The sequence below is a fragment of the Cyprinus carpio genome, unplaced genomic scaffold (genome assembly GCF_018340385.1).
Source record: "Cyprinus carpio isolate SPL01 unplaced genomic scaffold, ASM1834038v1 S000006527, whole genome shotgun sequence".
In the NCBI taxonomy this organism is placed as follows: domain Eukaryota; kingdom Metazoa; phylum Chordata; class Actinopteri; order Cypriniformes; family Cyprinidae; genus Cyprinus; species Cyprinus carpio.
In genome coordinates this window covers 193,384-218,435 of record NW_024879193.1, presented here as the reverse complement: position 1 = coordinate 218,435, position 25,052 = coordinate 193,384, and the positions used below count along the sequence as shown (strand labels likewise).

The window sequence follows — 25,052 nt, the reverse complement described above, 5'->3', positions numbered from 1 at the left end:
AGCAGTTTAGTAACACTTTAAAAGTATGGACATTTTTTAGCTTAGTAGCTACTTGTTAGCTTTTTAGCTTTGCGCCTTACTTGGTGTGGTGGATATAAGTATACCAAAAAAACAATCAAACATAAAAATACCTTATTAATCATACAGCAAACATTGAAGTGTGGTTAAATAGTATTGCACTCTTAGAAATATACATATATACATATATATATATATATATATATATATATATATATATATATATATATATATATATACTTAGTATATCTTATATACAACATATATATGATATATATATATAAAGAAATATATAATATAAATAGTGTTAATTTCAATTAAGTGTACTAGAAGATAAAACAACTTTCTTTATTTGCATTTGCTAAAGGTAACGTTTTTAAACTTCTGAAATGCGTTTTGAAAGAAGTATATTATTTGGTGTGCTGACTAACATAATAAACCACAATATACTTGATTTTAATTTTAACTGTAGTGTGTTATTTGATATTACATTTAAAGTCCGCATGAAATCAAATGGACTTTATTTACATTACTAGTGCACTTTGTTAGTTTTGATGCAAACAATTAATCCATGAAAGTTAATCTCGCTGGAAAAATAGTTTGTCTTCATTTATCTTCTGCTCTGGAATTGCATTCCTTTTCTGATGACGTCAGTTTGTCGGCTTGGGCAGAATATCATTAACACACACCCCTCCAGCACGTTAGATTGCTATGAGTGAGAGAGCAGCAGAGAGGAGGAGCGCAAACATAAAAACCATGCCCTCTGTTCAATATTCCGTTTAAGCTGGAAATACGTCACTACACTGAAATAAAGTCGGCAGCAACTTCCGGTTCACGCGGACTTAAAAATTAAATGTACTAAACTTGATTTTAAATGTGTAATTACAAATATTGAAATATGACATGCCTAATTTAAATACAGAAGTCAACATTTGAAGTGGATCAAAACCTTTCATCAAAGGTTGTCGTAAAAACCTAAAACCGCAAAATGCGTTTTTGTCTTAGGACAACTTTGATTAACTTTTTTTTTGATCAAATGCTGACTACTATATATTATAGTATAGTATAATATTATAGTGCAAAAGTATATTTTATTTTACCATAGATGCTTGTCAATACATTGAGCATAACCATATCTGAAAGACAACATAAGTAATTATGAAATTACATGTAAACATGCACTTTAATTCTACATAGAAGTGGGTCAAAAAAGCACTTTTAAGTTCAACCAATTGTATTTAATACACATTTAAACCACAATACATTTTCATTGCATTGTAAATAACATGCAGCTTACTGTCTGAAAATATTGCCTTCATTTGAAGTATATTATTTCCATTTTATACTACTACAAAAAGAGGCACTGGATGAGATGCGGAAGAAATAGTCCTACTCACAATAGCGATTTAAGTACAAAAACCGGACGAATACCTTTGAATAAATCATCAGATCGATGTCTTGTCCGGGCCGTTGAGTAGTATAAGCGGAATAATTGACTCCGGGCCGTTGAATTATTACAAAAATAATGCACTTACTTATAAAACGGTTAGTTCCATTCCTCGATTCTGATTGGTCAGCAGCTGTGTTTTATTCACAATACAGGACAGCTGTGACCGCATCACCCGACGGTTCTGTGTATCACTGAGCAACACCCTTAGCAACCACCCTTAGCAACATAAACAATCAATAATATAGCATCAAAACTGTTTCATTTATTATGTATTTCGGCTGTTTGTTATTTATTTAAATGAAGTATGAGTGACCCCTGCTGGCATTATGTTGCATCTTTCATCTTTAATTTTGAGACCCCGCCCTTCCTACCTGTATGTGTGTGAGAAAATATCATATATGGTGTTAAAAAATAAATGACATCGGGTGATAAGAGCTCCTATTCTCTGTTTTTATTTAAGCCCCATTAACGTTAGATGAGGCATGTTTGGAACATTCTCTTGTCTTTTACTGTTGCTGTCAGGAACTATTTTTATCGAAAGGACAGCATTTAATGAGCTTGCTTCAAAAAAATTAACATTTCAATAGATAAGTTTTTGGTTTTTAAGATTTTTTATTGTGTGGTAACCGTTTTATAAAAGCAATAAGGTACTAGTGGCCATGCTGTATCGTGAATAAATCATGGCTGAAGGCCATTGTTAGGCACGAAGCAAAGTGAATTATTCACGATACAGCACGGCCTCGAGTACCTTATTGCTTACATACTCTTTTTAAAAGCATGTTTATGTTATTATTTCTGTTCGAGAATCTCTCTCAAGCTGCTGCCTCATCATTCAGATTTGGAGATAGAGAAATGCTCTTTTGGGCAGACTGAGGTATAAAGTCACTGCTGTCTGAAGTAGTGTGTTTCTCCTCCAGCGCAGAAGTCAACAGAGATGGTGGAGGGCATGTTTAGGTTTTCATGTCTATATACTGTAGCTTTTATTTAATTTTGTTGCACGCATTTAATTTTTCTGTTGTGTTTAGGTTTTCATGTCTATATACTGTAGCTTTTATTTATATATATATATATATATATATATATATATATATATATATATATATATATATAAAAATAAAAGCTTTTTCTCAGGGTAGAGTTCATTACCTTAGTGGGCCACCCCTTACGTTATAATGGACTGGGACAATGTTCATAAGCTTGTCCTGTGCTTTTACACTCTGAGTCAATAGTTTGTAATAGTAAGATCTTTATTAGATCTTTTTATCATAAGAAAGAATCTTATGACCACCAATGCTGCATTTATAACGTGCATGTGCAAAACTTGTTATAATGTTGTAGAATATTTTTAAATTTAAAACAACAGTTTTCTGTTTGAATATATTTTTAAAATCTAATTTATTTCTGTGAATTATCAGCTCTTTTGCATAATCTTTCAGAAATCATTTTAATATGCTGATTCGATGCTCAAGAAACAGTTTGATTTTATAAATGCGAAAACAGTTTTGCAGCTTGATAATTTGTGTGAAACTGATACACAACCATTCAAAAAAGTTTGGGAGTAAACAGGATTTTTATTATTTTATTATTATTATTATTTGGGAACTTTCTATTAATAGAATCCAAAATAAATAAATAAATAAATAAATGTAGCATAGTTTTCACAAGAAATATTAATCACTCCAAAGAAGCTATCTTCAACATTTAAAATAATAGTCATTAAAAAAATATTAAAATTGCTAATCAATAATAATTGGCTAATAATAATTAGAAGCAAATCCTCATATTAGTATGATTTCTAAAGGATCATGTGACATTGAAGACTGGAATAATGATGCACAAAAAAATTCAGCTTTGCATCACAGCAATGAAATTACATTTTATAATATATTCAAATAAAAAGCATTTATTTTAAATTGTAATATTATTTCTACAGAATTGCTGTTTTTCTTGTATTTTGATCAAATAAAAGCAAAACCTTGAGTATCAGAGATGTCTTTCAAAAACATTAAAAATCGTAATTATTCCAAACTTTTGACCTTATATTTTTAATGTATATATATTTTTTAAAGACTCAAATAATCATTAAAAAAATGACAGATACTAATCAGAATAACTCATGTTTATCTCTTCTTTCATGTTGGCAGGAGCGTGGTCGCCAGCTATGTAAAAGAAACTGCTGCGGTGCTGAGGAGCAGCAGCGTATGGTGAGCAAAATTCTGCGTGCGGGGCAAGCGACCTGACCTCTGACCCGTCTGATTACTGGCAGTCGGACGCCATTACGAGCTCTGCGACTTCAGCTATGACCAGAACCTGGAGGGCATGTGTAACATGGGCATCTCAGGGGGCATGACGGAGAATGGCGTGTACTTTGGGACGCCTTCGAGCAGCTTTGTGTGGCAGGGTGAGTATGCAGAAACCAACCGAATCCTAATTGTGTCATCAGCTCTGTGTCAGATCATCCTTCAGGGTCAGATAGTTAATAATAAAGGGGTTCTTCTATTCATGTAGGAACTGTACATATGAAAGAGAGAGACCCCAACTCAGATTTTCCTGGAGATACCAATGAAATTAACCTTTGGAAAGCTAGGCCAGGACAGACTCAACATCTATATTGGTATGTACTTTATTTTGCTTTTTTAATGAGGGGCTGTACAAGCCCGTAATTCATTCTGGCACGCTCTCACACTCTTGCATTCTCTTTTCACATATGTCTATTTCTGCTCTCACACACTTACTCTTTTCCTTTCACATGCATATATATTTCTAGCTTTCACACACATACATTCATTACTTTACTTTTCAATAAATGCATGTTTTTCTGATTATTCATGCACATATATTTACACTTATAAATTTGTTTCCATTTTATATAATAGAATATATTTATATGTGTTTTTATATATGTTTTTTAGTTCAGTTAGTGTTAATATCGCAGTATTTATTTAGTGATTTACTGATCATTTAATAATAATTTGATTAATCATTGTTACATATTAAGTATGTTTTTATTTGCTTCATATGCTTTTATAAGGTTTGTATGTAGGCTATGCGTTTTTAAATTTGCATTTTAAATAAATGCTGTTTACTATTGTCAATCTATTTGTTTTGTTTTTTTGTTTTGTTTTTTGCTAGATAAATACTGTTTTGTCTGCATAAAATAAAATTAAAAAGTCGGTGCCGATAACCTCGTTGTGCTTCGGTGTCCCGAGTTCAAATCCCACCTTGTGGGCCTTTCCCAATCCTGCTTTCTGTCAGATCTCCTCTGTCCTATCAGAAAAATTCAAATTATTAAATAAATAATACAATAAATGTTGAATAGCTAACTTTTTTCCCCTCTTTTTTCACTAGTCATTTTCTACTGTGATTAAACGTTCAAGTATCTTGGCAAGCTACAGTCCCAAAGTAGCTTCACTGCTGGTCACACACTGACGTTAAAGAATCCTCATCTCTTTCTTCAGGTTACTCTGTGGTGGAGGACATAAAGTTACTGGATCGCTCTAAGTACACTGTGGTGACGGGGGCTCCCAGAGACAGTTTCAAAGGTTCAGTGATCCTTGCGGAAAAACAAGATTTGATTTTTAACCCAGTGATGACGATCCCAGGGGAACAAATAGGTTCGTACTCGGCAGCTGCTTTGGTGTGGACCTCAACAATGACGAGTAAGTGACTGTGTAATCATTATCTATGCTGTAACTGGCTAATCTGTTAAACGTGTTCTTAGTATTTGATGTTCAGCGGATATTTCTTTTATAAATATATTCAAAAAAAGAACACAAAATATGCTAAATAAACTATGTCTGTACAATAAAATTCGATGGGGTCCAATACATCACTGCATAAAAAAATATTATATTACTTACACAGCTTTGTAACTATTGGTTCAACTTGCCAGTATCACAGTTTTCATACCCAATAATCCATTATCATCACATAGACTGATGTGTACCACACTTCACTGAGTTTGAAAGTAAATCCAGAGCAAGTAGACCAAAGCATGTCTAACTTCTTTCCCATGAGCCTTTGCAAAGATCCTGTAGAGCTTCATACTTAAGCAAGTCAACAGATACACGGCTGAATGCTTCTGTATGGCAGGTTTCTCCTTCTTTTATCAAAAGCTATGAAGACTTCTATGAAAATAAAGAGTCGTAATGTGAAATAACATGTCATTTGTTCTGGTCGCGTGTTGTTGTAGCTGGAACGACCTGATTGTTGGAGCTACGTTCTACTCGACCCTACAAGGGGAGGGAGGAGCAGTTTACATCTTCATGGATGAGAACGGATCCTTCCAGGAAAAGCTAGCTTGGTTGCTGAAGGGTAAAAAAAGGCTCAGGGTTTGGATTGCGGGTTGCTGCGGTGTGGGGCGTCCAACTCATGATGGATTCAAGGTATCGCAGGACAGAAAATACTTAATAAATGTTATAAAGTATACTACTACTAATAATAAAAACTACTAGATTATCAAAAAACTATATAACTAATATGGAATTATTATCGTCACACCACACATACGTATATACACTACTTTTTAGAAATTTAGAGTCAGTAAAATTTTGAAATAAGTTATTTTCTTTAACTTTCTGTTTATCAAAGGATGCTGAAGAAAATATCATGGTTTCCACAAAAATATGAAGCGGCACATCTGTTTACAACATGAAAAACAATAACAACATGTTTCCTAAGCAGCACATTAGAATGATTTCTGAAGGATCATGTGACACTGAAGACTAGAGTAATGAACACTAATGTATATACAAAATTACTGTTTTTACTGTTTTTTGAATTCAATAAATGCAGCCTAACTCAGCACGAGACTTTCTTTAAAAACTATAACATTTTTGAACACTAATGTATATATGTTTTTGATCCACTAAACGCCAGCCTTGATGAGGCAGAAAAACTTTTCAGTGGTAGTGTACATGCAGAAATGTGTTAATTTCGTTTTCATTGAATGTCAAATGCTGCCATCTGGAGGACTATGGAGGGTTATCAGTTGTTCTGCGGGCTTTGCGGTCTTGGTTTCTTCCGATCAGATTTTGCTGTTGGTGCTGCCGTTCCATGACTCTGGGAAGTTCTATATATGGATGAGGAAGTAAAAATGGAGAATAAATAAAGAACCCAGTCAGGTAAGCAAACGCATTTTTAGGAATGATTATTTATTTAAGATTGTTGCGGTAAATGTTTGCCACAATTAACTTCTCCCGTTCAATGTGTATTAAACGGGTAATTTATGACTGTCTCTTAGGTGATCGAGGAAATCATCAGTAGGTTCCAGTGGCTTTCAGACGTTCGGGCTTACTCTCTCAGTGGAGGCATGGATATGGGATGGAAAATGATTATCCGGAACATTTTTGGGTGGATCTTCGCATGATATGACCGTTACCGTCCACTCCCCTCGGAGTTTCAGTCTTTCAGCAATGTTTGCCATTTTATAGATGTTCATTATTATCCAGAGGGATTTTCAGCCATTCGGTCCCAAGCACAAAAAGCCACATGAATATACAATTCAGATTTTATATATACACACACACATACACTTCCAATCAACAAGTTTGGGCACACTTGAACTTCCATGTTGTTGGTCTTCCATGGTATTCCAAAACCTTTTTTATCTAGTTGAATTTTCTCTATAAGACACAATATAAATCGGGCCATAGTCTGCATTTTTTGGTACCCAAGAATAATCTCTAGTAAAGAATTAATAATAATAATAATTTTTATTATAATGTTTTATATGTTTTGTTACTTTATTTCCAATTATATTTATCATTCCAAATTATAATAAAATAAACCATGATGAATATTTACAATAGTTAATTATATTCTATATAATTGTCTACACATGTTGGTGCGTTTCGTAAAGCAAAAGCGCAAGACAAAGAAGAATATATAAAGAGTTCTTTTTAATAATCAACGGGAGAAACGGGCACAACAAACACAAATCCAAGTCAACATAAGAACGTAACATCAATAGCGGACAAAGAAATAAAGGAGAACACAAGACTTTAAGTAGTGAACGTAATCAGTGGGAAACAGAAAACAGGTGTGTGGCTAATTAACTAAACAAGAAAAAAGGAAACATGCACCCAAATAAGGATAACACAAAAGAACAGACAAGTCCATGACTGTGACAATAATGTTATGTAATTTTTATATTAATACATTTATATAAATGTATCATTATTTATTAATTTAAAAATAAATTGAGTAATTATAATAATTATTATTATATAGATGTTCATATTATTCACAATAAACTTGCTATATGTAAGGATTTCTTTACAAAATTTAATTTTATTTTTTGTTGTTGTTCATCTATTTATTTCATTTTGTATATTTATATTATAGTTTAAGTCTAGTTTATTTTCGCCAAATAATACAATATTATATTAACATCAAATAAATAATAAATATGATAATAGACTGTATTGTATTATTATTATTAATTATTGGTGCTGTTTTGTTTTTGTAATCGCGTTTTTAATTATTAATTTTGTATATTTTTTATATAATTTATATTTATTTATAGTTTGCAAACATAAATAATAAATATAATAATTAATTAAGGTGCCATATTGTATTTTATGTGGTTTATATTTTAAACTGGTAGATTTTTTCACTAAATCAGTCTGTTCTAGCACTTGGCTAACCTCAAAAATGTGACATTATGATATGTTTTTTCAGGGCTCGTGCCGGTCATCCACCCTCGCCTAAAAACTTCACAGTAGAGCCCAAAGATTGTGATTCCAAGCAAGCTGTAATGATTCCATGTGGTAAGGGGGCATAGCGCACCGATTTGCTATGCTAAACAAATGTTTCAGGACACATGCATTTGATTTTTCAGTACGAATTAGTCATAATAACCTAGCACTTGTTCTGTAGTACTGTTTCAAAAATAATTGTGTTTTTTTTTAAAGCCATAAAGGTGACGGGTGTGTTTCATGTTACATTCACTCCAGCAGTGGGAAACAAAAGCCTTCAGGAAGGCCATCAGTAAGTGTACGCCTGCTTCAGGGAGTGTTGTGCTCTATGTTTTATTCAATTAACCGTTGTTTGTGTTTATTTCTCTTTGTTTCAGCTGTGAGTACACACGTAGATGCTGAACCAGAATCGGCCGTGGCGCTCGAGGTCCGTTTTCTTAACAAGCAAAGCACATTTGACAAGCCTGCTGTCTTTCCTCCACTCGCGATGGTCAAGAGCTGAATCTTACTGTTAATGTGAGAAACCACCTGATCACCACACATGATACACACACAGCCAACACAGTTTCCTTGTTTTATCGGCGTTCATTCCATATGACGGTGCAGAGGTGGGGTGCTAGAAGAACATTATAACAGCGCTAGGACCTGAGTAAAAGGAGCAGATACCGCTAGGAGTGAAAAATACAAGTCACTAATGTCCAAAACACAACGCTGAAGGAGTATCTGATTTTTAACATTACCGAAGTGAGGAGGCTGGCGAGGGAAGAGCTGTGACAAACAACCCATAACATTCAACAACTCACAAGGCAACTAAACTAACACTAGGGCTATATATGCACAGGGGGGCTGACAAGCTTAAACAAGATCAATAAGACACATATGGGGAGCGTAATCAAGGGGAACCAGTGAACTAACGGACTACAAACTGACTACAAACAACACAGGAGACAGGAAGTGACATAAAAGTCCAAGACAAGGCACAGAGAACATGTAACAAAAACAAGAAACAGTTGATTTGTGAAGAGAGCAATCATGTTCATTTTCTAAAGTAAAACTGAACACCTCAAAATTGCAACAAAAAAAAAAAAAAAAAAAAAAAAAAAACAAGGTCTCTTCAGTATAAAAGATAAATAAAGAATGTTAAGTAAAATTAAAAGTCCTCATCTCATATATAAAACACCTGAGATTCACAACTACTTGCTATGGAGATCGCAGTCCATGTAAAGTAGCCTTGTTGACAATTTGGATGAGTACGGCCAAAACAACACAAGATATAGTCAAAATTTAATTTAATTTTAATTTATTTTAAAATTTAATTATAGTCCCTTTCAGTGCGGGGGGGGGGGGGGGCCCCCTGTAGTGGGCGATATCAACTACTTTCGGTTGTTAGCAGAAATAAACTGCTACATACAAAATGTAATGTGTAATTGCAACACTCATTACAAATGCAGTGAAGTATAGAGTAAAAGTTCCTAATATTTTTTGATACTCCAGTGAAACTAAAAAGAGATCCAACTCAAGTACAGTAATGATCCATTTTCTCAAATATGATTTATAAGCTTGTTTTCCCATGGGAAACAAAACATTTTTACTTAGGAACACCAGGTACACATACACTGTACATTCACACAAACTAAATTGTATTATTATTATATATTGCAGTCTATTTTATTTACATGATGATTTATAATAATAAAAAAGATGAGTTAGATAGTATATATACCCAACATATATAGTGCACATATTTAATGCATATAGAACATTTTGCATAGGATAAGATACTTCAGAGTAAAGCTTGTTCAGTGTTGGTATATTAGCTGCACTACTGTGTGTTTTTCTACACTTAAAAACCTATATTTAATTTTTAGTTTTAAATGTACAATTAATAAAGAATTGGCATCTTACAAATATATATATATATATAACATATATATATATATAGATATATATTATATATAATATATATATAATGCATGTGCTTTTTGCATATAGAACATTTGCACTAGGAGAAGATACAGCTAAGTAGTATGCCATTCTGATCACAGTAATGTTAGTTAAGCAATACACTCCAATATAGTCAATGTAAAGAAGGTCAAACAGGATTGAAAAAAAGCTGTTTTTCCTCCCCCTCTGCAGAATCCTGTGAAGGACAAACTGCAGCCCATAGTGTTCACACTGAACGTGTCTCTAAACGAGCAGAAGCCGCAAGCAGCACAGCAAACACTCCAGAGTCTGGATGATTTCCCTGTGCTGAGCGGCCAGCAGCAGGGATCTGCCAGCCAGATCTGACCAACAAACCGAGTACAAACCAGTGTTTCGCATTTCCATCCCAGCTGAACAAAAACCTCTGCTCACAGCTCTGGTGGGGTTTGTCCCTCAGAATTTACTTTCATTAAGGTGTGTGGTGATGGATTCAACACAGTGTCCAGCAGTAACCTGCCGCTCAAGGCCCCAGTTGCTGATGAGAACAACATTCCTTCCCCGGGTGAGTATGAGCACTGGTTTAACTATGACCAAAGAAAATGGTACACAAAACAGGTATGACAAACAGATGACGTTTATTCATATAAGTTCAGAGGTATTTGTGTGTACTGTGTATATTTATTATGTTATATTTAAATACACACAGGCATTGTATATATTTCAGAGAAAAACATGTTGTATATAGAGTGATATATATATATTATAATATATATAGATATGTGTAATAGATACTGTCTGTGGTGTTATTTATATATACATAATAAATATAAAAAGGACACACATGTAAACACCAAAAATTTCTTTTGGATGTGATTAATCGTTTGACATGCACTAATTCTATATTATATTATATTATAGGTATACTGTATAGTATTGCAAAAAAGTGTTGGAACTTTGTATTGGAAAAAAACATAAGTTAGTTTTAATTTGTTGTATTAATTCATTTTGTGATATTATGTGATAAAAAAAAACATACTGCAGAGATACAGACCTCATGCACCTGCAATAAACCCCCATAAAATTTATTTTATTTTACAAGCTAATGTCTTCCTCAAAAACTAATGTTTTAAATGCACATGGGAATTATGGGATTGCTGCGTTTGTTTGTTCACACAGTCCAGACTATGGAGTTCAACAGTAACATGAAGCTGGTGATGATGGTGGAAGTTACTAACACGGCCGGATGGAGGCCGGCAGGCCGAGGACTCCCATCAGGCCATGCATGAAACATCACCATTGCCCCCCCTCTCACTACAATTACGCAGGAGTGCGCCTTCAGGTGACGCCACACGGAGGCACCTCTTTCACTCTTCAGAAATGAAAAATCACAAAAAAATCTCTGTAATATCTAAAAACCAATTGAGCCTTGGTTGAGCTACAGTATTAAAGAGCAACATTTAAGATAAATTCGCCGTATTTTCCCTTGTTACAATAATTTTTTTATTTTAATATAATTTTCTTTAAAATAAATATTTTTTTTTGGGGGGGGTCATTATTACAAAAATTTTGCTATATAATTTTAAATGCATTATTTTTTCCCATAAGTAAAATGGTTTATTTGTAGGTATATGAAGATTATATTACATTAGAGTCATTATATTATACTATACGATATTTATGGTGATGACTGTACAGGTTAGTCAGCTGTTATTGCCAAAAATGTACATGGTCACTTACTAATACATATTATATTATATTATATTATATTATATTATATTATATTATATTATATTCTATTATATTATACGTATATTACATCTATTATAAAGGTGTACATGCACAGATATCCAGTCTTTATTGCAACAATAAAGTGAATGGCAACTTTCTAAGAAATGATGAAAGCAGCTCGTGGAATAATAAACTAAACTTAAATATATAAAGGTTGTTTATAGTCAACTAATATAGTTATTTTATATAAATGTTATATTTATGCTTGTAAAAATAAAACATTGGCATCTTACCAAAAACTGAATTAGAGTTCCTGTTAGATATTCTTCATTAATAATCTGCTTTTAATTAGATCATTTCAATGTTTATTCTGCGGTTTTTGACTTTGCTTTGTTTGTCTTTATTACAGTCTGCGTTTTGAATACGCTTGTCGTGCACGCGCAAACGAGACTCTGATTTGCGATCTGGGAAACCCATTTAAAAGCAATCAGAAGGTAGCAGTCTGTTTTCTTACTGAAAACCTGTCCACTGGGTTGACCTTTCTGAGGATTTGTTAATTAAAACAAGCATCTCCAATGGCTCATTTTCCACGGGCCATTCGAATGGAACTCAGCTAATCAGACTGTACATCTGATATCTTTTTGCAATTTGCTCTCACCCTGTGATTTCCGTCATTCCACATGGCTCATTCATAATCATCTTTGAGACTTCTGGTATAACGCTGTAACACGAGCAGATTGAATCTCAGCTCCAGCTCTCAACTATGTCTGGTCTAACTAAAATGCTTTCTTGTTTTATAAGTTTCCCCTCAGTGCACAGTTTTGGACTAATGTGTTTCCTGAAGTCATTCTGCAGGCCTTTTCTTTTATTGTGAACTTAATGACTGGTGTTTATGTTTGTCTCAGTATCAGTGACAGAAGGGATCTATATCCTGTTTCCTGTCACCCTCCAACGTGAAGAACACGGTCCTCTCACTACCTTTTCCTTGTACTACATTTTAAATGATTTCAAATTGCGAAAAATGAGGAAATTTACAAGAAAAAATGATTCATCTGTCCATGTTAGACAGAAAAATGCACTTTATTGAATCAACACATATTGTCAGTACTGTAATGAATAGACAATGACAATTCATAGTTAATAGTTTTATCAAATGCCAAATTATGTAGCAAAAAACATTCCTCATGATAGAAACTCTTTTTTTGATTCTGTGATTCTCATTCTCTTTACTGTCGTGTGCAGAGAAAAACAAAGTGATTGACACGTCGTTCATTAGGCAGTGTGATTGGTGAATCTGCTATGAACAGCACCAGTGATGTGGGGAGTTCCGCTGGAGTTTGTGTTTCTTCTTGGATTGTGGCTACGTCTTTTTCAGACAGACACCAAAAGTTTTTTTTTGGGTGGGGGTATCTGGCGTCAAATCAGTTCAGCTGGTTGTAGTTTCGAACAGCAAAATATTTTTACAAATCTTGTTTTCTCTCTTTGCACACCAAGCCTGCATTTGTTTTATCAAAAATCAGTAAATTATTTAATTTTACAAGTTACAAGAGAATAAGGTTTCTGTTGTTTTATATATGTGTGTGTGTTGTGTCGTTGTGTTGTCGTGTGTGTTGTGTGTGTGTGTGTGTGTGGGTGGTAAATGTAATTAAAATAACTGTGATAAAGTCCTTTTGTGTCAGTGATTATCAATGTTTAAACAGTTGTGCTGCTTTAGATATTTTTTTAATGGTCAACTGGAAACACCTTGTCTCAGGATTTTTTTGCATGAAATTTAATAGATTAATGAAAGTTTTCTAAAAGAACAGCACTAATATAAAATTATATCATAAACTATACAATTAAAAGTTAAGAAAATTAGGGCAAAAACTGGTGATTATTATATAATAATGTAGCAATTAATAGTTCTCTAACTATAATACTAGTAAATTCAATATTTAATGGGGTACAGATTACCCAACAAAACAGTGGGAATAAAAAAAGTAGATGGAGACCACAATTAAACAATTGAGAATTTGAGTCCCACTTTTAAAGGGATAATTCCACTTATAAATTAATTTGGTCATCATATATTCACATTTATACTCATACATTCTAACATCTTGTATGACTAAAAGAACTCCATTTTGTTTTTTTAGGAAAACAAAAGAAGATTATTTTTGAAGAATTTCCATACATTGTTTTCTTGTTTCATACATTTGGGAAGTCAGTGGTCACACGAAAGCTGTTATTTACCCACATTCTTCAAAATATCTGTTTTGTGTCGCCACAGATGAAAGTTATATGCAGAATGTTTTGGAATGACATTAGGTGGAAGAAGTGATGTCAGAATTTTCAGTTTTTGGGTGACTAATATGCTTTTAGCTCTCCTTTAAACTGTTTCGAAGTGTTAAGGCCTGTTTCACAACCAAGAACAATAACTATAAAAGACAATGGAATTATTATTGTCCACAAAACCAGCGAACGATATCGGTCATGTGTTATTCTTTATTTTCTAGGTGTCACACGCGTCTGCCTCTTTAAATACTACTTCAGCTCGTTACAGCATGATGGATTCTGAGTTGGGCTTGTCAATGTTTAAATTTTAATCGTTCATCAGCTGGAAAAAAAAATCATTCCTGAAAGTAGATTTCCCAACTATATTATTTCTCCTGTTGCTTATCGTTTTTATAGTTGTGGTGTGCACTTTTTTCTTTTTCTTTACAGTTTATTTGAGAAAGAATTTTTTAGAACTATATCTCTTCATAGTTATCATTCTTGGTGTGAACGTGCTTTAAAGGCACAAATATGTCTTTTCATAATGAACTTGTGACCTTGTTGCACAGTGTGAATATATTTCACTAGCAGGTTGTTGTACTTACTTACTATCCCCCAAAGTTCCCAAGATTTGTCCAATCCATAGAAATTTCCCAGTTTTAAAATAATGACTCATCCCTGGTCCATTTGTCGCCTATCAATGACGTAATATCCCGCCATATCCTTATTTCTTATTTCCCGCTCGTCGAAACTATGGCGAACAACAATGACTTAAATGGCTAGCTGTAGTTAAACTAAATTCCATTGGCGGCTGTTCGCGAATAAAAATGAAATGAAAAGTGGTTGACCCGCAGCAATTAATCTTAGATCTGCTCAATGCTGTGGATCAATGATTTGTTTAAATGCATTTTTTACAGTGGTTGCACATTATAACCAATCACACAAGAAGTCTGTCTGTCGACTTATGATGGCAAATGACCAATTCAGAGGTCGTTCAGATGAGTTTTTTTTGTTTCACTGCAACGTGCTTAACGACTGAATTCTTCCTGCTCTCCAATGAAGGGCGAATTCTCTCATCATAAACTAACAAAGTGATGCGGATGTTCGTAGTGATGTTGAGCGATGTCATTCATATCACACGTGTATCTGAAAGGTTTTATGAATGATCATCCTCCTTTATTATAGTGTCAAGGGTCAAGGCTCAAACGCCTTTTTTGAGTGTGGTTATTTGTTTGGTGAAAAATGCGAAAAAGAAAAAAATGAAAAAACTAAAAACATTTGGGTGCCTGTTATACACTCGAAAAAGGATGTTCATTTGTGGAAAAGATATTTAAAAGGTATAGTCGCAAACTTTCCCTCAGGTGTGGCGGTAAGTGGCGATATGTGAGACAGACCAGTCTGTGAAAAAGAATGGAAAGGAAGGGGTGTGAGAACTCTGATGGGAACAGTGACGGGGACACATATTTGGAATAGGAGGGACCTGGGGGATGGGAGGGTTAGCAGTAGGGTGTAAGCAGCCTCAGGTAGGGAGGGTACAGTACAATGGTAGCGATAAAGGGGGCGTGAGGTTGAGAAGGGGTCTTCACAACGAGAATATGACGTGAGTCATCGAGCTGGAGACTGAGTAGCTATCCGGAGATTCGTCGCTGTTGTTCCCACCGGGGAAGGTTGTCAACCCTCTCACCCTCACAGTGAGTCTGAGGAAATATACAGCAGCCCACGGAACTCCATTTCCAACTTCATTCCACTCCATTCAATTGTCATCCTACACAATCATCTCTTGTGCAGCTGTCAGAAATCGAGCTACCAAACGGTCCAAAAGAGATTTGGAGTCAGGATATCCCCCTGCTTGCAAAAAAAGAAAAAAAAAGCTTCTGTTCACCGTCCTGGCACCTCGTAAAGTGGTCCCATTTGAGGCTGCTGCACGTTGCAGGAGACGTGCATGCATCTGAATTTTCATGCTGTCCCAACCAGATTTTTTCATCATATCAGTGACAAATGTCAAAAAGCGTGGCTTTTGTCTCTGTTCCGGAGTGTTCAAAGCTGACGGGCTCACTGCATGACCGAGATCCTTGCCCGCTGCATAACACTTCGAAACAGGCGGAGATCCAGAGTCAGGTCACGTGTGTGGAACAGCACCCTTGGCTGGAGGTTTGTAGTAGTAGTTTTTTGAGAAGTACTCACGGTAACACTGGTGCCTCACTGAATGACTCAATTGATCTCTGTGGTTTTCTGGCAGGATTACGCCAATGCCCTGCGAGTGGAAGTGAAGGTCCGGCCAGACTGAGCCACACTGTAGAAATAACTGCTGACGGATAAACCGTCCATCGCATACATGGGACAACCAGATCAGAGAGGTCAGCGCTGTTCACATTAAAGTTAGCCTAATAAGATTTAATCTACTTCATAGTTCAGTCATCCACACAGACACAAACTCCAAAAATAGCACTGTAAAACATCATGAAAGTAGTCTTTTTACTTTCAAAAGTGGAGCTATTGTAAGTCTTCTGAAGATATCTTGGAATTTATTGCACAAGTCATAGTGAACTGGGGCTTTAAAAGACGATTGATATTCAGAAATCTTATCGTTTTTGACTGCACTAACACTATTGAAAAAACAACAAAACTCGAGCTGGATAATGATACTGTTGTCTTCTGTTGAGCTGCTTCACAGCTGAATTTGAGTTGTTTTCATAATTGGATGAACTTTAGCAATATTGTCGACCCCAGTTATTGAATCATCTCTGGTTCAGGAGTGTTCTAGCTGAAGCTGAGCTGAACAATAACACTGTTGTCCTGTGTAGATCTGCGATAATTCAAATTTGTGTTCATAATTGGTTCAACTCTGAAACATCAAACTGTTACGGAACTGAACGAATCAATATTGAACCAAATTAGTGCGAACAATGGACACTATTGTCTTCTGAAGAGCTTGTTTTTTTTGATTATTGATAAACTTTGCATTTAACGTCAACAATGTTACTGAACTGAAATCAACACTGGATGAAATTCAACTGATATAAGACCGCTCTTCTTTGATAGAGCTGTTTTTCAGTTTTAATAACTGTTGAATTTGGCAACATTAATGTTTATTTTCCTGTTTTATACCTGGGAGCTGTGGTTAGTGTATAAAATCACTTGACTTCTGAAACCAATTTTGATAAACTGTACCATTGCAGTGCAAAATAATAAGTCATTGCTTACTAATTTTGACATGAAGGAGCCAATGAGTTTGATTCTACTACTAATATTTAGTATTTGATATGAGAGCTATGAAAGCAGATTTTTAGTAAATAATGACATAAATTGGTCTGTTCCTCCACACAAACATGATTAAATGACTTCACAGAATACTTGTAATATCGTGCACAAGTCATATGGACTACTTTATCATGCCTGAAAGGAAAATAGTCACTATTAACTCTAAATCACTATTTTTGTTTTCTGTGTTCCATGGGTTTTTAAATGACATTATGGTGAACAAATCATGGCAGAATGTTAAAGTTTGGATGAACAAATCCTTTGAAATATTCTCAGTGTAACTGCTATGGCATTGCTGAAAGCTCTTCTAATGAATTTGTCTGTAGTTTTCAGTAAACATTGATCCGGTGCTGGGAGAGGAGACGCCGTATGAAGTTCCTCTCTGTATCATCATTGTTGCAGCCGTTGCAGGGATACTGTTATTAGGCATCATCACGTCCTCATTCTGTGGAAGGTATTTGCAATTTTATATTTGGTCAACATTCCATCAAGATCAAATCAAAACATTCAAAAATTTTTCACAATAGTTTGCCCATCCTTTCGAATGATCTGAAAATCCAGGTCACAATTGGATGGGGAAGTGTTAGTGATAGTATTAAATTGTGTCACCTGAGAACATTTAGTAGTACACACTTAGGGCTGCAAAAAAAATTAGAATTTCGAATATATTCGTCGAATTGAAAAAAAATCCACATTTGTATCCAAAAATGTTGCATTCGAATTTTAGGTGTGCGTTATAGAGGCAGCCTTATCAGTGGCACACGAGATAGCGATGACAATGTAAGTGTCAGTGCCATTTTATTGTTTTGGTTAGCCTATCCAGTTGAAAGCCACGTAGATTGGCGCTGTTCCGTTTATTAATTACAAATATTGCGGCAAAAGAGAACTCCAATGTGGAGAAAGATCTTGTTTACGCCAAAAACTGAAACCAAGCCATTCGCACAGAACGCATGTTTCGCACATTTTCTAGAGGGAACATCTAGCACAACCGTTGCACTCGCATCTCGCACAAAAAAGAGCCTCATTTTATAGAAAGAGCGTGCAGTACAAATTAAAGTATGCAAGTTCAACTTAAAAAAAAAATTTAAAAAAAAATCTTGAGACATTATGGCGTTTTTTTTCCCCATCCCACTGCAACTTTTTAAATAAAAAATGTACTCTATGTGATTGGCTGTTTTGTTTATAGTTGTTTAAGCAACTTAATTATTATGTGTTTATAAACATAATTTTAATACATTATGCACTTTTATCACAGATAATGTCATGTTATCTTATGCTTTGACATAAATGTGGCATTAGTAATATTTTGCTCGATGTGCTGTCTTTTGGCCTCAAGGAGAGAAGCCAAAAACTTTTCTTCACCCTAACTGAAATTATGCATTTTAAAATTTGAATATAATTAATCATGTTTAATTATAATTATTTAACGTTAAAAAAACAAAAAGTTTTTCTGCCATTTTGACAGCCCTAGTACACATGTATGTGCAGATACAAGATATCAGGACGTGTCCCAGATTATTTATTCTATTCAAATTTACCATCAGTATTCCACTGATGTGTGCGTTCGGTTTCCCATGTGTTTAAAGATCAGCTATTTTACATTCAACATTTTATTATAATTGGTTTTATTTTGTTTTTAAGTCAAGTGTTGCATAATGTTAGGTTAAGCTTTATTTTTGTTTTTTCACTGATGTCAGATTTTTTTGTTATAAATAATTTTATGTTAGTTTCCAAACAAAAGAGAAAATAATGAAACGAAATGAAAAGATTAAGTTATTTAAGTGTATTCGTGTGATCAACAGCTTATTTTCCAGCATCATTACTTCCATTCTTCAGTGTTACATTATCCTCCATAAATCATTCTAATATGCTGATTTGTTGTTCCAAAAAATATTTCAGGAATATTGATGAACAATGTTCAAAAGAAACAGCATTTTTTTTTTTATGGAAATCTTCAATTTTGATTTGAACGGTGTCCTTGCTGAATAAAAAAATAATAAATTCCTAACCCCAACACTTTTAAATAGTACCATTACATGAAATAACTCATAGCTTGAAACCCAACTTAACCAGGAATGGTTAATAATAAACGCCAATGAAAGACAAGATTTAAACCACGTGCCTGCAGTCCATGAAATTCAGTTTAAACCATTGCACCCTTGATGTGAAATGTCACTGCCATCTGGTTATTTAAATCAGTAATAAATGTCCCGCCTTGGGACTGTCTGCCCCTCCGTCCACAGTGCGGGTTTCTTCCGACGGTGGCCAGCAGGAGGGAGATGTATGAGGCCAAATCCCAGAAAGCAGAAATAAAGTTCCAGCCCTCTGAGACAGAGAGGCTGACGGAGGATGAATTCTGAGGCCATGCGGGGGCCCTCGGGCCAACTATTGCAGCACTGTTAGGGCCTTTCGGTAAAGCAGACCCTGGAGATCTCTCTAGTTACAATATGCTTTTTTCTGACTTTTCACTTCGCAAATCTTTTTTTCTGGCTTTCCATCTGTAATTCCTTCCCTGCCAGATTCAAATAACAATCTTTCTCATTTTCATTCTCTCTGTCTTGCTCAATAACCCTTAATATTCCCAGAGAAGTAGAGCTCAAATGGGAATCTCAATGCACTTTTTTTGCCACTAATTAAAATATTTTTTTATATTTTTGTGTTACACTAATTTCAATTTAATCCTAATTGAAGCTGAAGATTTAGTTTTTTTTCCCCCATTCTTTAGTAACGTCTATGCATTCTTCATACAGTGCTTTAAGGAATAGTTCACCAAAAAATGAAAATTTGCCGGACATTACTCACCCTCAGGCCACTCCAAGGGGTAGGTGATTTGTTTCTTTATCAGAACAAGTATTTGGAGAAATTTAGCATTCCATCACTTGCTCACCAGTGGATCCTCTGCAGTGAATGGGGGCCGTCAGAACTGAGTGTACAAAAACAGCTGATAAAAACAATCACAATAATCCACATGAATTTAAATCTATCAATTAATGTTTAGTAGAAAGTGAAAAGCTGCCGTGTTTTGATACTAAATCCATCAAGAACATTTTACTGTCTATCCATCATATTGCTTATATCCAGTGAACAAAAGCCAATTCTCTGAAATCGGGGAGAGAATATGCACAGAGCTCAAGCAATGTTTAAAAGCCAGAACTAATATGTGAGTGGATTTTGATGTGAGAGGGACCAACACGGGATGGACTTTTTCACATGGATGAAGCATTCTTATAGATCATAAACAACAAATTAATGTTAAAAAACATGAATTTTGTTTCATTCTGATCACGCACCCATTCTCTGTGGAGCCCCAGTGATGTAATGCTACAATTTCTCCAGATCTATTCCCATGAAAGAAACAAACTCCATCTATCATCTGATGATGGCCCTAGAGGGTAGGTGAGTACATTTTGAGCAGATTTTCTATTTCTGAAAGATCTCCACAAAATTAACATTCTGTTATCATTGTAACTTGTATATTATTTTCTTCTGTCAAAAACAAAATGAGGAGCACAATTTTCCATGCTGCCCTGTTTTTTTCATTTAGATTGATACTGTCAAAGCGCCAAAAATGACTAAAATATTATCTCATAACAAAGAATAATATCGCATTTGCCAAATAAAATGTGTCAGTACAATATTGCACAATAAAACAGCTTTTCTTCATTCGCCACGATGACCAAAATCACACGCGCGAGCAAGTCTGAAACAACAACTAGAGAAAAAATATAGCTGGGACAAATGTATCCAAACTGGGCTGTCCGAAGGACTTGAAATATTAGAGACACAGGTCATATGATCTTCTTTGACGATGCTTTTATGGAGCTTTTTTCGAAAGAAGAAATAATAGAAGGTTGTCTTGAGGGGGAATATATGCTAAAATCCTTATTACTGTTTTTTCACTCGTTAATTTTTCCAGCGCACCCTTTACGAAGCATATCCGCACGCACACTTACCTGAAACGTTTCTTGTGATTTCTCTGTCTGTCTCAAACAGTGTGGTTTCTTCAAAAGGACCCGTTTACTACAGGCTAATGCCACAGTACCATGGAGTGACAAGTACGGCAAGTAGGAACGCTATAACTTGGCGTTTTCAGCCTGAGCAAGAAATACTGAGCAAGTAAACTCTGGGTCACCAGACTGGACAGAAATGCTATGAATATTACTACTGACATCTTTCACCTCCCTCCGTCCAGAGCCTAGGGGAGCGTTAATTGATGTGGAGGATTGTCTTTTATTAACCCCGTCCTCAACTCAACAGAGGACACTGGACACTGGCGGTTTTGGATGCCGCCAATCACGCAGTCTGAACGTTTTTTTGAAATGTTTGTTGGTCCTGTGGGCAATATCTGATTTGTAGACCATTAAACCGCTTTTCAGTAGCCAGAGTATTGGCTGGACGTCCTTCTTTAGTAATGAGCAGCTGATTTATTTTCCTGTTTTAAATCTATAAATCTTGCTTTGTGTGTATCATTGTTCATTTTTTAATTCATGCATTGTCATGTTTTTATAATTCCTGAGATTGAGATAAGGAGATCTTTTCCATCATGCTATAACTACTTTAAATCAAACAGCACGGAGGAAATAGATTTTCATGTTCCAGTTGCGTTTCTTTGGATGCTTATTTTGGACACTGCATAAGAACTGCTCCATTTTTCCATCTACTTCCTCCCATGGAGAAAAGACTACAGTGTTTAGGGTGTAAAATGTTTGCCCAAACCGTCATGTTCCTGTCAGCATTAGTTGGGTGAATCTCTCTCGCTCTCTCTATATATATATATATATATACAAACACTTTGAATAAAAGCTTAATTTAGGACTTTTTTTTTTTTACATTGTGAAGCAATTAAATTCTCATTACTGCAATGCGAAAAAGAACATTTGCATTGTATGAGCAAAAAATCAAAGCTGATGAGGTCAATACAAAGTCCTGACCCAAACTTCACTTATTGTTTGATGACTCAATGTTGATTTGTTTTTTTTTTTTTTATGAACTTTAAAGGGATACTCCACCCCAAAATGATGTTCTTTTATATTCCAGATATTTCATTCCAGGGATACCCACCCCAAAATGAAAATTTTGTCATTAATCACTTACCCCCCAGGCCGTTCCAAACCCGTAAAAGCTTCATTCGTCTTCAGAACACAATTTAAGATATTTTGGATGAAAAGCGGGAGGCCTGTGACTGTCCCATAGACTGCCAAATAAAATACACTGTCAAGGTCCAGAAAAGTATGAAAGACATCATCAGAATAGTCTGCTATTTTTGTTTTCTTCGCTTACAAAAAGTATTCTCGTTACTTCATAACGTTACGGTTGAACCACTGATGGCAGATTCTGTCCATGTCTTTCATACTTTCCTGGACCTTGACAGTGTAACTTATTTGGCAGTCTATGGGACAGTCACAAGCCTCCCGGTTTTCATCCAAAATATCATAAATTGTGTTCCGAAGACGAACGAAACTTTTATGGGTTTGGAACGACATGGGGGTACGTGATTAATGACAAAATTTTCATTTTGGGGTGGAGTATCTACTCAAATAGTATTGTATTGACCCTTTTTTGCAGAACAGCAGCTACTAGAAACTACTAGAAACTACTGTCTTGGTGCGATTCATCATACAAGTGAAGAATGTTGATTTTATGCTTGAACAAATGCTATAACTTCTATAAAAATATGTAAATGTACTGCCAAGCCACAAGGATTGTTTCAGATTTCAATTCAGTTCAACTCAGATCAGTCCACTTTCAGTGATGGGAATACTGAAAATGTTCACATGGTTAATTGCTTGAAGTTTGTATATTTTAGTGAAATTTAATATAATCAAGTGGTGGATTAGAGTGGATTGTCAGAAAGAAGACATGGAGGTCTGTAAGGTCTTTTTTTTATATTGTACTGATATTAAAATGTTTTTTTTTTTTTTTTTTTTAAATTGAAGGCTCATTTTTATGAAATGTTCCTTGCACTCAGACAATACACAAAGCCAGGATGTCTGTATAATTCTTTATATTCTGAAGGTTTACAAGTAAAATCAATCAGAATACAGACTATACAAATAATTGAAAACAGCAGTCAAACATTAATACAAATAAACAAACCAAATAATTACAAGTCACCTTTCATTGCATAGTCAAACAAATTTGACCAAAATAATAAATATACATTACATTCAAAAGAGGTGGATTCTGTCAAAAATAATGACTGCATGGTTAGATAGAATGGTTTCTTTTTAATGTTTTACTTAAGCTCCATCTGAGACCATTGATTTTGCCTTGTAAGCGTTTGTCCTTCCTGTATCGTAGACTAAGAGAGATGCCAAGCAGAGAAGACGATTCCAGAACCAGAGAATCCACTGTCCCGACCACAGCGCCTGCCTCAATCCACACTCAACCATGAAACTGACGCTTTCGGCTTCTCCTCATCTGTGTAGTGACTGAAACAAACATGTGAAGAATGTCTGACACTTTACTAATGTTAAAGCGGTTTTATGGGTCTGATTTTTTGTTTGATGGTATTGTTTACTTTTGTGGGACAGATATCTGTTGTTATAAATATAAAATTGTACATATACAGTACCAATTAAGTAAAATGGATCATTATGAGTTCTTTAAAGACTCTTTTTACCATTGTAATTATTATCTTTTATAAATGTATAAAATAATACCAACATTAATTGTGCGTTGAAAAAATATAATGGAGGGCATAAATTCTGTCATAATAATAAATTGAACATATACTTATGGTCCTACGTTAATTACAAATTTGATCACTGTTGATTGTTTTTTTTCTAAATTATTATATAAATTGTTATAATAAATTATAAAGAGAAGTTAAAAGTATGGGTAAGGGGATTAGCATGAAATGTAGAAATTTCTGACATTTTTACTTTTCAGCACAAAAAATATATAGATCAAATAAATATAACTACATTACAATTCTCAAAATTACACTTATATTACCTTCCTAAAAAATTGTGGGTGTGTATAATAATATTTTTTTTTTTTTTTTTCAGAAAATAAACTTTCTTAATTTGAATAATAACCCCAATCCAGTGCTTTACAACTGAGTTGGTGCTTCGGGAAATTTGTTGGGATTGCTGGCTTACTAACATTCAAATTTTACTCAGTTCCAATTAATTTGACTGAACATCCATACCAAGTTTCCCAGCTGAAGCACACATTTATTTTTCAATAAAAAACAGGAAATTGAGCGGTAAACCAACATTTGAGTGTCGATTCATGAACTCCAAGCTTACTTTTGTAGGCGTCCAATCATACTCTGGCCATCCCAGGACGTCACCGTTCTTTTTTGTTCTCCTCTTCAAGCCACTCGATGAAGCGGCTGGAAATACTCCATCAGAGGCTGGACTGACATTTTGGCCTGGCCAGTAATCAAAGTCATGGCTTCAGGCCAGGGTTTACAGCCCCATCTTCATCACATCACTGAGGAGGAGGGGAGTAGAGCTCTTTACTCGCGAGCAAAATGTCTTATAAAAACCATAAAATCTTACTACTTTATTGCTCCTAGTTCTTATAAAAACTGGAAAGAGTTCTCAGTGATTTACTGACCCCAGGAGTTTCCCTGCTTCTTTGGACTGGTAGATGTCACAGTTGTGAGAGCTTGAAGCTGGCTGACCGGGCAGCTTCACGACAGGTGCTTTGTGGAACTGGAACCGGATTACAACCACCCTCACAAAGTACCTTTTTGGAGCCAAAACCAAATA

General features: G+C 34.8%; 2 pseudogenes; one reads left to right on the top strand and one right to left on the bottom strand.

Moving 5' to 3' along the window:
- LOC122143879 overlaps window positions 1-19,691 on the top strand; it is a 38,969-nt pseudogene extending 19,278 nt beyond the window's left edge.
- Window positions 19,692-24,451: 4,760 nt separating this feature from the next.
- LOC122133887 overlaps window positions 24,452-25,052 on the bottom strand; it is a 28,191-nt pseudogene continuing 27,590 nt past the window's right edge.